At 38.4% G+C, this 15,797-nt stretch overlaps 1 protein-coding gene across 11 annotated transcripts in view; it reads left to right on the top strand.

Moving 5' to 3' along the window:
* Positions 1-15,797, top strand: part of Rgs6 (regulator of G protein signaling 6) — a 613,466-nt gene that overhangs the window by 299,270 nt on the left and 298,399 nt on the right. The window contains exon 2 of one of the 11 annotated variants that reach the window (XM_063241038.1): positions 14,379-14,478. The exons of the other annotated variants lie outside the window; for them this stretch is intronic. The gene's annotated coding sequence lies outside the window, so the exon portion shown is untranslated. The remainder of the gene's footprint in view (positions 1-14,378; positions 14,479-15,797) is intronic. 11 annotated transcript variants of the gene reach the window in all.

Here is a 15,797-nt window from a genome sequence, read left to right as displayed (position 1 = left end):
AGATGTAAGTGGGCATTGCCTAAGGTGCTGCATAGGGTGACCAAGAAGTGAGAAGTACCCCACCTCGGTAATCCTTACTGCCAGGGTCTGATCACATGCCCAAATACCTGAAGGGGGTTGGCAAGGACTAGACAAAGACGAAAGACAAATTTCAAAATGCAGGGGGGGACCAGGAGGCGCCTGGCTGCTGCTGAACAAGCTCCTCAGCCTGCACAGCCTATTCACTTTGATTAGCCAGCAAGAAGCACAGAGGGGTGGGGTCATGTGTCATTCATGACATGGTTCGAGGAGATTTTGAAAAATACGGAACAGGTTTACTTCAAAAGAGGTAAAAGGTGCATAATCCCTTCTCCCCACCTGGATGCCTGGACAAGAGAATCAGAAACTAGCTGTGTTTCTAGTGTCCTCAGCAGGTATTGTTTTGGCCTGAGAGTGCTGTGCTTATGGGTTTTCCCATACACGGGCAGAAAACACACAATTTTCCATTCTCAAAGCAAGACAACACAGGCTTCAGCTGTGATATTTAAATCATCATTTTAATTCTTATGCAATCTGGTCCCCAATACAGGGGATGTTTCATTCTTGAATGAGCTGTACCTTGGAAAATTTTGAGGTCCTGAATCCAAGCTAACTGGCACTGGCAGAGAAGGAGCAAGCCTCAAAGCATCTTTATCCATAATAGTCACATTCTTCACACTGTCACACAGCAGGGTCATGAGCCGTCTGTTTCTAGTGCCAGCCTTAGTGTATTTGTAAAGAAGTGGAGTCTCTATCACTAAGCAATAAAATAGACACTACATGGGAGCAACATGGAGGATGGAGGCTCAGATATGTCCTGAGAGCTGAACAAGGTGACCTTGAGTATCCAATTATCTGCCAAATATTATCTCAGTGTTTACATCTATGAATAGAGAAGGCAGGCATGTCTCAGGTGAGTAAACTGTTTATGGAGTGCTAGGCTTGTGGGACAATAAAAATGATTTAAAATATGGAAACTATTGAAAACAGCAACTTCCACAGTCTCTGCATATAAAATGTCACTTAGGTTTAAATTCTAAAGGTCTAGATTGATTCTTTATATACTTGCTATTAGTGCAATGCTTATAATACTATTTTCTGTTAACTATTTTATACATATTTGGTAGGGTTGGTTATAAATTAATGTATATGGTGACTAGAGCCCCTCAATTTGAGAGAAGGAAGAGGGTCACAGGTTTGCATGAAACAGACTAGAAGCCGACAGCCTTATCTACCAGATGGGGCCTCAGAGTGATGCCCTCTGCCCATGATGTGGGCTTTGGCTAAACAAGGCTCTGTAGAGGGCAGGCTGTGGCTTTAGGACCAGGGCATTTTGGGGGAATAATGTAAACACCAGAGTGGCTAGAGGCCTTCCTAAGCATTCTTGATATAGAGAGATTCCAAATCCAGCACTCAAGAGAGACAACTTAGATTAATTAAGGAATGGACAGCCAGGGTTGTGTTATATTTGAGACCATGTTCATTGTTCAGAAATGGTGAAAGCAGAATCCTCAAAACCTTGTGTGGCTTACAGCTCATAGTGAGCTTTACTATGCTCCACATTCCAATAAATCGGCACACATTGCCTTTGATTTTTCCAGTCCTTCCTTTTTGCTGTTGGAGGAAGGCAGGCAATTAAGAAGGGTTGATCCCTTGGCAAGATGCTACATATTCTGATTTGTGTAACCTGTGGTGAGTGGGTAGGTCTCTGGAGAACTATCTTGACTCATGTACACCAGGGACTAGTGCACAAAACAGGAATGCCAGCTGGTTATTTTACAGTGTGTCAAAAGAAAAATTCCTGGGAACCAGATGTATATGTTTTGTGACTAATGCATTTTATGTGGTGGCAATCTTAGATGAGAATAAAACACCGGTTATGAACATTAATTAGTACAGGTTACTGAATTAGGGTTCACATTGACAGTGTCTTAGGCCTATAAAAGTCTCAGCTGCAAAGCTAACCTTCAGGCTCTGAGGGTGGAGGTCATGGTTGGTCACAGAGTGGGGATGGGAGGAACCACCTGTCCAGCAACTCTCAGTCGCTGCTTGTAGGCCCTCCAACACTGACTGTTAGTCAGGTGCCCATTTCTATAACAAAATACCGGAAGTAATCAACTTAAAATAAGGAAATGCTTATTTTGACTCATAGTTTTAGAGGTTTTATTCCATAGTCAGTCAGCCCTATGGCTTTTGGGCCCACAGTGAGGCAACGCTTCGTGGTGGGTAGCTCATGGAGGAACAAACTGGCTCACCTTATGGCAATCAGGACACAAAAGAGAGGAAAAAGGATAGGTCTTGGTCCCAATATCTCCTTTAAGGGCATTTCTTCAATGACCTAAACTTTCCCACTAGGCCTACCACCTAAAAGTCTTACCAGCTCCCAATAGTGCCACAGAGTGGGACCAGACCTTCAATACATGGGCCTTGGAGAACATTCCAGATCCAAGGCTTTCACTGACCATCACCTGACTGGGCTGCTGTGTCCTTTCTTTAGACATTTTAATGTTGGGTCTTCATTAAGTTATAATGTTACTTTGAGAATATCTTCACTTGTGCTGCTATCTTTACATATCACTGTTTTAGTCCATGCTACAGTTTAGATCTAAAATGTCCCCCCGAAATCTTACCTGTTCAAAGGTGGAGATTTTGAAAGATGATTAAGTCTTGGAGATGCTATACTTAGCAGTGAATTAATCCATTGAGTGTGATGTTAGGAATTGAACCTGGCCAGAGACTGGGGAAGTGATCTGAAAGGGGGTAACCCCGTCATGGCTCGCCCTTCCTCTCTATGTCCCCTGGCTGCACAAGGGGATGGAGTCAAGCTGAGTTGAACAACTTTCTCCACCAGCCCTTCCACCCTGCTGTTCCTACTTTGGAACTAGTCAACCCTGAACTGAAACTATGAGCCACAGTAAACCTCTCTTTTAACTTCTGAGTATGAATATTTTGTCCCAGTGATAGAATGATGCAGTCTGTTACTTTTGATTTATGACTATAAGCACTGCAGAGAAAATTTATTGTGCCATTCCCAGATTTTTGGGAAAGGGTTTTTAAAAAAGAAAAAAGAGAGAAGTCACCATATTGTTGCCCCATCTCCTATCTGCGAGGTCTTACTTTTAGAGTTTAGTAAACTAGGTCCCACTGGTTTGCCTTACCTTGTTTTCTCTAGATCCTATCATCATTTTCCATTGGTTGTTTATTTTCATTATCTATTTATGGTCTACTTTCCCCATTAGAATCTAAATTTTATGAGCACAGGACTTTATTTTATTCACTATGTTACTCCCAGGAGCTGGAATAGTATGTGTGGCAGAAGGTTGATGTAGGCAAGTAAAATACATGTGTTGGCTGGAAGAATGGTCAAGCGTTTAATCCCAGGCCTTTCTGACACTAAGAACTGTACCTCAGCTTGGCAAAGAAGTGGAGGAGAGGAAATCTGAGATGATCCAATTAATCAAAGGAAAATTCAAAGAATCTGCTAGAGGGACTTATGTTCCTACCTCTTCTTGAAGAACAAAATTTGAGACATTTGTAGGAGAATGGATGCAACTGGAAACTATTATGTTGAATGAAGTGTACCAGACATGTAAGCTTAAATACCAAATGATCCCTCATTTGATCAAGGGAAAGTACAAAGAAGGAGAATAATATAAGATGGGTAGAAGGAGACAAAGTGATGATCTCTTGCAAATGGGAAGGTGTCCAAGTGACCAAGAGCAAGGGGTGAAGTGAAGTGGAAGACGAAATAAGTAGAATAAATTTATGCCTCTATAGAAACTTAGTAACTTCAATAAATGTAAACATCATATGCCATGAGCATGTGCTATGATTAATAACATCCACAAGAATGAAAATAGGGAAAGTGAAATTTAAAAATGAGAGTGGGAGGAGTGAGGTAGGGAAAGGAAGTAAAAAAAGAAGTGAGTTGTGTTATGCACATGTACCTGCTCCCCAAGATTGTTGTAAGCTATGTGTACTGCAAACAAGTACTAATAAAAAAATTTAAAAATTTTTTAAAGTTAAAGAACCAGCCTGGTCTGGTAGCTATTGGAGCTGGTGACACACACTGAGACACAAGAATGTTCCAGGTGTTTCTGTGGAATAATTGAAATAAACCTTTCTGAGTAATTTATTCCATTTGTAATATCTTTGAAGGTACTATGTGGAGCCAGATGAATCGTGCATAATTTCTACTTATCATTTTTATTGTATGTATTTCTATCTGCAGTGTCACATACAAAGGCAACAACACTTAGCTGGTTGTAGCCACTTTCATTTTAGACTTTGATACGGATTAGAAAATAAATTAGTTCAGTTGCTTTTTGTAGCTCCAAACTCAGGATACGACTCAAATATGCAGTCTACCAATTTTCTAGCTGTTAATAGCTCATCAATGGATGGAAATATATATATATGGAGATTTACCCACAATTAGTTTTGTTTTCATTTTTTTAGTTTTAAGTCAAGATCTTACCATATAGTACAGGCAGGTCTTGAACACAAGATCCCATTTGAAATCAGTCTCCCAACTGCTGGGATTACAACCTACAAAATTTTTACTCATGTATTGCTTATTGTATATCCTTTTGATATATGGATACATACATTTTTGTAGAAATTGTGCTGTATTTGTTGTATTAGAAATTGGAACTATTTTCTCTAAGTCTTTGTAAAGGCCATTAAAATAATACCTTGTTCCAAATCAAATGAAGATATTACCAGAGAGTTTTATACTTTCTTCAATAATTAAAGCAAGCAAGCAAGATTTGTAGACAATGCAATGTTCATGATGTATTGAAAAATGTGTTCTTTTAGCAGCTGTGTTTATCAGTTTCATTTTCTTAATATCTTAAAATTGCTTGGCAGAATGAAAGGGAGGGTGGTTAGGGACTTTTCTAACACATTATTAAGAGCATTTTCAAATAAATGTGTAAAGTATAACACAGTGAATACCTATGTACCCACTGCCTACATTTTCATTTAATACTTTGCTATATTTGCTTTACCACTATCCATATCTATCTCTCTATCCTATTTTTGATGTATTTTAGAAATCAGTACATGTCACCACTAAACATATCAGAATACATATCATGAAGTGGAGTTCAATGTATTTTTAGGTAGGATTAACATATTGTAACATACATATTTTTAAGTTTTTATTCAATGAGTTTTGACAAATGTATAACCTCTGTAATTCCAATCCCCAATGAAGCAATAGACTTTATTTTCACCTAGAATATTGATGCAAATGCCTTTTCCTAGTCAGTTCTACACTATCTGCACACACAGAAGTAACCAATGCTCCGAAGTTTCTCCACATGGATTATTTTAACCTATTCTAGAACTTTCTTATACTATTAATGAAAGTGCCCACATTATATATTATTTTGCATAAGCCTCTTTCACTCAGCATATATTTTAAATTCACCTGTGTGTGTATGCTTGTGTATGTGTCTGTTTCAGTAATTTTAGTGCTAAGTGATTTTCTGTAATATAGAATACTAACATCTGTATAGTTAATATAGAATCTGTATAGTTAGTATAGAATACTAACATCTGTTTACCTATAGGTTACCTTGGCTATTTCCATTTTGAAGTTACTATAACAATGCTATATGCACAAGTCATTTTGTAGGCATACATCTTCTGCTTACCTTTGAAACCTGTTAAATTTGTAGTCTAAAATAAGGTCTACACATTGTAATCAATGTTTATTACCCTGGCACAAACTTACACAGCATACTGGACTTTACAGTGAGCCAGAATGTTTCTTCTCTATCTGTTATTGTATGAACTCCATAAGGCTCCAAAAGGGCAAAAGCTAGTCACAGAAGAGAAGCTGAGAAGTTAAGGTACTGGCTATTTCTTTGTAGGAGCTAAATCAGAACCTAGGTTTTCAGATTCCCAGTTTTGCTCTTTGTTGCTATCCAAGGGCCAGACTGAAAGTGTTTGTGCTTTCCATCCCAAGCACCAGCTCTGCACCATAGTCATGGTCTTAAAGAGTTTCTGGTTTGTATTTTGATGAACAAGAAAAACTAATGGCTCTTACAATTTAAGTTCTTGGTCTTGAGAATTTAAGAACTTCTTTCTTTTCAAAATTACCTTGGTTTCTTAATGTTAGATTTCTGCTATCTGTGTATGAAATAGGAATTCTGGAAGGGCAGGTTTTGAGAAGTGACCTAAGACAATCTGGCAGCTCTTGCCAGCGCTTCTTAGTTATCTCTAATGAGAGAAATTAGGTGTAAAGTCCGAAAGTTTTTCTTTATGTACCATCAGTCCACCAGCAGCTCTGTCACCATGAAAGCCAGTGTCAGACCTGATTCAGCAACACACAGAAATACTTCTTAACAACGAAATTCATGCATTATGCCTGCAACACTCATATAGCCTGTCCCCAAAGTTTTAGGCACTCCAGCGAGTCCCTCTCTTGACCATAATCTGATGGCAGAGCTAGATACTTTCTGGTTCAAGACAGAGTTCTCCAAGTGAGGGGACAGAAAACTAAATGAACTTTTGGATCTCAGCTTTCCCCTGAGAGAATTCGTTTGTTAGCCTTTCCACACCTAACATCCATTTCATGCAAACTGAGGTTTCCAGCCTGTCCACACACCTCTCACATCTCTTGTTTCACCACTGGATAATCATTTCTAATATCTCTTTACACTAACTAGTAACTTTTCTGGTGCAATTTTACATAGGAGGACTTCAAACGATTGAGAAGCCTCCTCTGGAAGCCTGAACACCACATGGATCTGCTAGATGATCGTAACATCACTATCTGCAGATTCCTGCTGAGACTACAAATTAACTAGTAACTGTTGGAGTGGCTTAACATGAATCCACATACACACATAAAACTCACCATTGATTCTGGAGTATTTTATTGTAAAACAGATCACTTGGGGTAGTACAATTGTCCTTATATTTCTACACCCTTCTCCTAAGATGTTTGACATTTCCTAGGGAATCTTGAATTGTCAGTTTGAGAGAAATTTGTTAGTAAGCATAATTTCCTTCCTCCAACTTTAGTACAGCTAGAGTTAACTCTGTCTTCCCTATTCATCACTGTTAACAAAGTAGCTAGTTGGCAAAGCTTGCAGTGGAAGAATTTCCCCAGGATAAGTGTTGGGAGGCTTCAGTGCAAATCTAAGTTTAAATGCAGTTCTGATTTTGATTTTTTTTTTTTTTTTTGGTACCAGGAATTGAATATAATTTTGGCTGTTATAAGTTACTTTCATTTATATGGAGATCCATTTCACAGTGGAGAAACTGATCAGAAACATAACTCTTCTGAGCTGTTAATTACATGTATAGCTTCATTATTAGTTCCTAAATCTGCTATTGTTATTACTTGTATCAATATAAAATTATTGTAGTAGACAATTCTTCAGGAGAATTTTAAATTGTATTTAAAATTAGAAATAATAAATATTTAACTTCCATTTCCATATAAGAGTTTTTATTTTGAGCACTTTGCCCTTGAAAGGTTGTTTGAGAGCTGAGCTTTTAACTGTATTTCCTTTCCTTATGGAAATCTTATCTCGGAGGTTGGCTGAAGAAATTTCTATCTTATATTTAGATATTATAGATATGGGTTAGTATGAAAAGATGTAGCTTATTCAGTGACAGCTTGTGGTTAATTCCAGCAATTAACTTTTTGCCTTTACTAAACCATAAAAACAGAGTAGACTGAAAAGAAAAGTTCTGTTTTAGGATTTTATGTATAGTGGAAACTCAAACAATGTTGGTCAAATATAGATGTCAGTGAATCTGTGTGTGTAACAAATACCTACACACCCTATCCATATGCTTAATTTCAAAAATGATTTAAACCTCTCCCTATCTCTTGATCCAGCTGCCTGGACAATTTTGCTAATTGGGACTGAGGCAGGAGACTAGAGCCAGTTTTATTGATTACAGACATCCAGGACACATGCACAAAAAGTTTCCAAACCCTGTGCCTGGGACCAATCAGAAAATGCTATCTTAACTCTTGTGGTATAAAATCAAGCAGGTTTTTGACAAGGTGGTCTAGATCTGACATCAGCCTGAGGAGTGGGAAATTAGATGACGTTGGCCATTAACCTCATGAGCACTGTGTCCTTTCTCTCTTTCCAAGTAGTCCACTCTCACTCTGCAGAGATAACTTCTTTTCCTACTTTAATTGACCTGCACTTGCTCTGCCAAGCATTCATCTCCTACTTTTAAAACCTCATTAACTTTTTCGCTTGTTTTGTCTAGTTCTTATTCAGAACAACATGAACTTGGAAAGAATTTCTAGAAGAAGAACGCAGGACCTCAGAATACCATAATCTGGTGATTATGGTACATTTTGGACCGGTTATGTGTAACTTGGTCCTTTCCTTTTTTTTTATTCTAAGAAGAAAAAACTCACCTATAATTCTTTAGGCTAGAGAAAAGAACTATGTGAATTTTAAGATACTTCCTTCTAGATTCCTTTCCAACCACATAAATCAACACATAATTTACATCACAGTTTTATGGTTGGATTTTACTCCTTAAAGTTTTAACTGATCTTTATTATTGAACATTTACATTGGTTATAATTTTGTTCTTATAAATAATAAATATATAGTGTTTGGGTGGTTCTTTAGATAAATATTTGAAAGCATCTTATTACTGCCTGTGATGCCTGAGAAATGAAAATTTCATGCCTAAAGAACATTGTTAAAGCTCTTGACATATACTGAAAAATTACTTTCCAGAAAACTGTGCCAATTTCCAATCCATTAAAGGCATTTCAGAGTACCTATGTCATTGCAGTCACAGAATTTAATATATTTAATAAGATAGTACCATTCTCTTGCTAACTTTATAATTTTGAATTTAGAAATTTGACAGGTGCAACATTCCAGAATAACAAGGTCTGACTTGTTTTTGTTAGTATGTGTGCTGCTGAAGCCAGCACAAGTCCGACTTATTTTTAATTCAGTTTCACTTTGCTTTTGTTAAGAAGAGAAACTTGGGTTCAGCTGTGAGAGGGCCTGCCAATGTATTGATAGGAGGCAAACTAATAAGAGAAAAGTTCATTTATACACTCAGGGAAGGGCTGCTCACTACAAGGTAAGTCACTGAGTAGTCAGAGACAAGTATTTGTATACAAATTTAACAAAGGCAGAGAGGGAGCAGCAGTTCAGGCTTCAGTGAAAAAGAATTTAGGTTCAGTTGGGTCTTGCAATGCTAATGAAAATGGAAATTATGTCTTTCTGGCAGCTGAATTTTCAGGAAACTCCCTTGAAGAGCAGCTGCATCTTTCTATTTTATAACTGTTAACAGAATACGACAACTGGGTAATTTGTGAACAATAGAAGTTTATTGGACTCATTGTTCTGGAAGTTAGAAAGGCCAATAATAGCATGGTGCCAGAATCTGGCAAAGGATTTCATATTTTCACCATGCATTGGGAGATCATCAAGCCTTCGTGATATGGAGATGGGGCAAATAGTCCTATATTAATGTTGTACTTCCCCAAAAAGGCCCCCGAGATGAAAAATGGGGCAAAACCCCTGAGATGGAAAAGGTGGGGCAAAACGACATCATTTTTTAGGAAGAAGCGCTTTTATTTTCGCTGGCCCAGTGACACAGTACAGATGGAATTTGCAAAGCTGTGTAACTGAGTTACAATTTTGACTGATTTTTATAGTTCATTTATGATTAGCCCATTGATCATTAAGTACATAGTGATGAGAAACAGAAACAAGGTGGGCCTTTGTTACCCTTTGCTTGAGGTGAGGCATTTCACAGTGGGTGGTTAGCCACTTCATAGCCCTTGGTCTGCCAATTCCAGGAACATTTGTCTCTCATAAAGAGAACAATGGTTGACACAACATCATTTGTCTCTTACAAGGGGGAACAAAGGTTGACACAGCACACAGGTTACTTGGGGGGGGGGGCGAAGCTTATAGAACAGCATAACAGCGTGGTCAGTTAATCTATAACTATGTGGTTGGTGCTTGGTTACTAGGGTAACGAACTCAGTACAGAATGACAATACTGCTAATAACTATCCTTTTAACTAACTATTTTTGCTAATTATCTTTTAATCAATTATTTTAATTTTTCAGCGTCTTAGTATAACAATTAATGCTTTTTCTATTTTTATAACAGCATATCTGAGGCTTAGTACTTTGTAAAGAATAAAGATTGACTTAGCCCACAGTATTGAAGAATGAAAATCCAAAATTGGGTCTTTGTTTTGGTTTAGCCCCTAGTGAGGGCCCTTTTGGCTGCATTACTACATGACAGAAAAACAGAAAGAGAATCAGCCAAAGCAGAGGAGGCCAGATGGGTAGCCTCACTTTCATAAGAACTAGCTAGCTCCCTCCAAAAGACCAGCATTCCTTCTGAGTACAGGGCCCCCAGCACTCTAGTTACCTTCTAATACTTCCCAACTCGTAAAGGTTCCCCTCTTCTTAATACCACCACATTGGGGACCACGCTTCCAGCATATAAACCCTTAGAAGACACATTCAAACTATTACAAGTGATGGAGTTCTGGTTGGGTTCCTAAGACCTTTTGCATGACAAACAGTAATTGAATATGGCATGCAATGGTGACAAAAAGCAAAGTTTAAGTTTAATTAGGCAGTGGCACACTCAGAGTGAATAGGGTCTTGCTGGCAGAAAGGAAAGCAGTGCAAGTGCTTGAGGATAAGAATTTAAAATCTTGCACCGGGCCTAGGGTACCTCTCCACTGGATCTTCCAGAACATGATTGGCAATGTGATTGACAATCATGAAACTGTATCTGTCATCTGTGTCCTTTCCCATAATTCACTCTGTTATAGGTAAATGTATGAGTGGTAGTTAATATGCATGTATCTTCGATGAACTCTAAGTAAAGAAAGTTACTGTAAGTCATGCAGGAAGATCTGGCCAGTGCATGTTTTATCTCTACCTTTGAATAGTAGGCTTTAGGACAAAGTGGGGGGATTAGCCCTTGGGTATTCCCCAAATTTAAGTGAGTGGAAGGAAGTGACCCATCAGCCTCAATTTTACCTTCTGCATTAAAATACAGTAAGGCCACACTAAGTCACTCTCTCAGTAACAGATTTGTTCCTAGAATAATAATCTACTCATGAGTGAGAACCCTTATGACCTACTCCCCTCTTTTAGATCTTACCTCTTTAACATCATGATGGCAGTAAATTCCAACTTGAATTTTGGCAAGAACGTTCAAACCATCGCAAAGTTAATGACAGCTGTGTTTTGGAGGTTTACTTAATAGTTTCTCTTTATAAGAGGAGGTTAGGTAAGATTCCTTACTGTATCATCAGCAGCTAATATGTTTCACTTCGAGATAAAACTTCACACCAACTCTGGGGGGTCTGAGTCAGTCTGTACACTGTACTTTATATCACAAATAAATGTGCTCAATGATGAATACACTTTTCACCTTAAATTATGCTGAGGATTAGGATTCATGGCTTTTTCTGCCATTGTAATAGGTAAATTATCAGGAAGAAATTATATAGAAGAATGAAAGAGTGAAAGAAAATCACAAGAATAAGTTTTATCACAGATATGAATATATTTGCTTAGAACTGACATCTACAGTACTTTAGAAGACAAATTAGGAAAAAAAAAATGGATACTACCAAATGGGGATGGGAGAGTTGAACTTAGCTATGGGTTTCAAACAGTTTTTACATACCTCTCAGCACCAAGTTCATTTAGTTTAGATCACAGTCATGGGAAATGTTTAGAACTTCTGTGTCTTACTGTTTGGGATAAATGATCATAAACATATAGGATGAAAATTAGATTAATTCCTCCTAGTTTTGAAACTCACTTAAGAAATAAATTGTCCAGGCTGTTATTCAAGCAAATCTTAGTTCCTGAATCTTGACCTTTGTAGCCGCCCTTGATTTGAATATTTTCCACCAGTTGTGTGAATAATGCACAATTGAAAGGCATGACAGGTGAGAAGATGGACTGCCTATCTTAAAACAAAGGCCCATTCTACATGACAAAGCGATACATCTAAACTCTCCACTACATCCTTGCAGCACACACTACTCACTGCCTAAAGACGTAAGTCACTAGGATGAGAGGATTACTTCCATTTCAATCCATAACTCTCTTTCATTCAGATTTAACATGTAGGGTTCCCAGAGAACCACCTTGTTCCTTTCAATTTATTTGAGGAAGGGAGCATATAAACATTTCCTACAGTGGCTCAGAAAAGTACCTTTTTTCTCCCCCTTCAAACCCCCAGTACCTGGTGTCACTGATTCCCCTCTTCAGTCTGGGACAAAGTGACTTTTAAGTTCTAGAGCTATGAAGATGGTCTAAAGAGAATACAATTCATTCTATCAGAAATATAATGGCCTGTGAGTTCAGGGGCCAGAAATTTTGCTCTCCGAAGATTTATTGAAAGCTTTACTTTAAATTTGATTCAACATTTTTGTTGGCTCAAATCAGTGACTAATTATATATAGAAGATAGAATAGTAGTTGTATTTAGCAAATTTGAAAAGTACTTTCCCAGGAACAGCTAACCATATCAAACCCAGCAAGATCCTGAAGGTTCTGCTTATTCCCTAAGAGACACTGATGACCAAAGTGCAGGGAACATGATTGAGATGGAATGTGAGGTATGGAAGGACCTCCATGAAAATTCCTAGCTTGTGCCCCAGGTCTTTTGTTTTTCATTTATCTAATAATTTGTTTTAATTTGGAGATGCTCTGTTCACACTTTTGTTACTTTCCTCAGGTGTCTACTTACCTACGTCTCTTAGCAACCCACCCACATTTTTTATGCCAACCACCTGGTTGCCCATTACTTTAGCGTAGTGGCTGCCCATGAACAAAGTGGTTAAAACCCTCTCCCAGCAGAACTCTGGTTAAAGCTCTCTTAGGTGGTCAGAAGATAGAAACACTGATAGTAACAAACTTTTAGCAATGACCCATTCATTCCTTCTGGTATGTCCTAGTCTCACCTTATCCTGTCTAAAAGAAAATATGTATAGACCAGCAGTCCCCAGAGATTAGTTTTGGCTCCAGAGTTAGTTTTTTGAAGATAATTTTTCCACTGATGGAAGAGGGGAGACCATTTTGGGAAGATTCAAAGAAACAATAGGCAAGCACAACCTAGATTCCTTAGTATTTCCATTTCCTCACAGGTACAGTTCCTAGTATAACTTGTGCTCCTCTGAGAATCTAACACTGCCACTGATCTGACAGGATGTGGAACTCAGGCAGTAATTTTTGCTTGCTTGCTTTCTCCCTCCTGCTGACAAGCTGGTGTGGGCATGGGAGAGCAGGTATAGTCTTTACTGAAAGCTAAAAGGTCTCCTTTTAGCCAGAGGAAATGGTCATGTGAAAGTTGCAACTGTAGATATATTTATATAATTTTAGGCACCATCCAGGTACTCTCTGAACATCTACTGTTGCTAAATAGTCCAGGAAAATACATTATTAAGGTAATCATATTTTGCTACCTGTCTTCTTTACTTTTCTCTCATTGCTGGGAAAAATACCCAACACCCAAAATGAAGGAAGGAAATGTTTATTTAGCTCACTGTTTGTGAAGGTTTCCATCCATAATCAGTGGGCTCCAAGGCAGTGGCAACACTTCAAGGCAGTGGCCAGCAAAAGTAGCCAGAACAAAAAGCAATCCTGTTTTCCTCCTTTATATTATACACAGACCACCCCACCTCTAGGGCGGGTATAATACTCACAAAATCTCTGTGGTCTCCTCTTGCACAGGATGAGAATATTTATAAAGTAAGAACCGTGGCTCCTTGATGAGTCTCTTAGTTAAACTTCTTAACTGTTCAGATTGACACAGTGTATCAACCATAACACTGCCTGAATGATTTTACTGTATTTTCAAAGTCATAAAAATCCCAATCTCTCACCATGCTTCTTCTCTTAGAAGCTCTCCTGCTAACCTCCTTGACAGCCTACTCTGGTCTGAATAAATTTCTCTCTTTACTCTCATCTCTGCCTGAGTAAATTCTGTTTACCACCCATGTCATGAGTCCTTTCTATGCCTTCCTTCCATCTCGCATGGCATTTTGTGTCACCTGGAAGCAGGGTCCTGATGCTGCAAAGGACAAGAACTCAATTCTCAGTCCTTTGTGTCTTTGATGGAAGAATTGAATCAAGACACATAGGTGGCCTTGAAGAAAGTGAATTTATTGTGGACAGGTATAGAGAGATTTATGCCTTTAAATAAGAAGACAGGCAGTGCCATGTAGGCATCTGCACTAAGCAGGAGTTTGGATATAACTTTTTATGCACATGAGTTTCTGTGGTGATTATGATACTTATCAACATTTTTAATAGAGGTTACTCTGGAATTGCAAATTGTCTTCCTCCCTCTTTGCAGATGATCAGTATTTCCTCTGGGGCTTCAGTAATACCAAGAAAACTTACAAAACAAATTTACAAAAGAAAAAGTTCTCATTTAAATCAGATGTCAGCCCGAGGTAAGAGGGTCTTTAAAGAATGTTTCTCTTTTTGATATCATTTGTTCATGAGCTATGGCAATCAGGTGCATTGTTTGCTTTGTTCTGGAAATAGACAGCTCTGTGCCATTATGAATTGCACAGTGTATAACCTTAAAATGTCATTGTGCTCTGTGGGATTGCCTTTGGATCTGAGACCTAATACGTGAGCATAAATATATGATACAGTGAGGTCTTTGTTTCCTCATTTAGTTTCAACTGGCAGAGCATACTATTTTGGACACCCTTTATCCTCAGGCTAGCTAATGTTTAACCACCTGCCTATCATTAGAATGTTGCCAGTTCCTTAGCATGTGCTTCTCACCTTTCCCTGTTGTTCCCCAGGCATTCCCTACTATATCTAGCTGAATTTCTGCGTGGTCCCTTAGGACAGGATATCTATAGTCCAGAGGTTCCTCTTTAAGTAGGCTAGCCAAAACTTGCCGAATCTAACATGGCTGCCCCAGTGACCACCAGACAATTTCTAACTCATTATAATCTCCTATGCATGCTTAATGATATTCCCCCTCACCAGAACAATTGCCACTTGCTATGGAGACATCCAGAAATAATCATGAAGTGAGCAAAGAAGAGATAAGGACTGAATTCCTGCAAAACTCTCCACTCAATTCCAGAAAAGACACAAATATTCCTCCCCTTTATTAGCCTGTCCTCTTTTTTTTTTTTAACTATTTATCTATAACTGTCTGGATTCTTAGAGTTGAGAATCTGATATATAAGCCTGTCTCATTAATTCTTCAATTTTTTGGCCAACACTAACCTTCCTTCACTCCTTAATCTTATTGGTTCAATAATTTGAAGAGAGTGCTGGGCATGGTGACACACACCTGCTATCCCAGCGTGTGGGAGTCTGAAGTAGGACGATCCTTGCGAGTTTGAGACCAGCCTGGGTTACAAAATGAGTTCAATGCCATCCTGAACTGCATAGTGAGACCTTGTCTCAAAAAGACAAAGTAATAATAATAATAATAATTATTATTATTTGAAGAGTGGAAATGACCTGGTTTGGGGTCAAACTTGCTGACACTGCCTCCCACAGTAGAGAGAGACTAGCTATATCTGATCTCTAGATATCATCTCTTTTGCCTCCCAGTGAAGCCTGTGACTCTGTTCCAAGATAACAATCCTCCTATGACAGTCGCTGGCTCCTTCCCCTACGTTATGAGCCAATTAGTCACAAGTTGACAGCAAAATAAAATGGTGGCATGGGTAGTACTAGGCCTAGAGTAACCTCCACTATGCTTGCACGCCACATTCCTAACTCATGTTCATCCTTACTC

Source organism: Cavia porcellus, unplaced genomic scaffold, assembly GCF_034190915.1.
Source record: "Cavia porcellus strain 051 isolate PalLab524CR breed Dunkin Hartley unplaced genomic scaffold, mCavPor4.1 scaffold_31, whole genome shotgun sequence".
NCBI lineage: Eukaryota > Metazoa > Chordata > Mammalia > Rodentia > Caviidae > Cavia > Cavia porcellus.
This window is presented reverse-complemented; position numbering and strand designations above follow the sequence as displayed.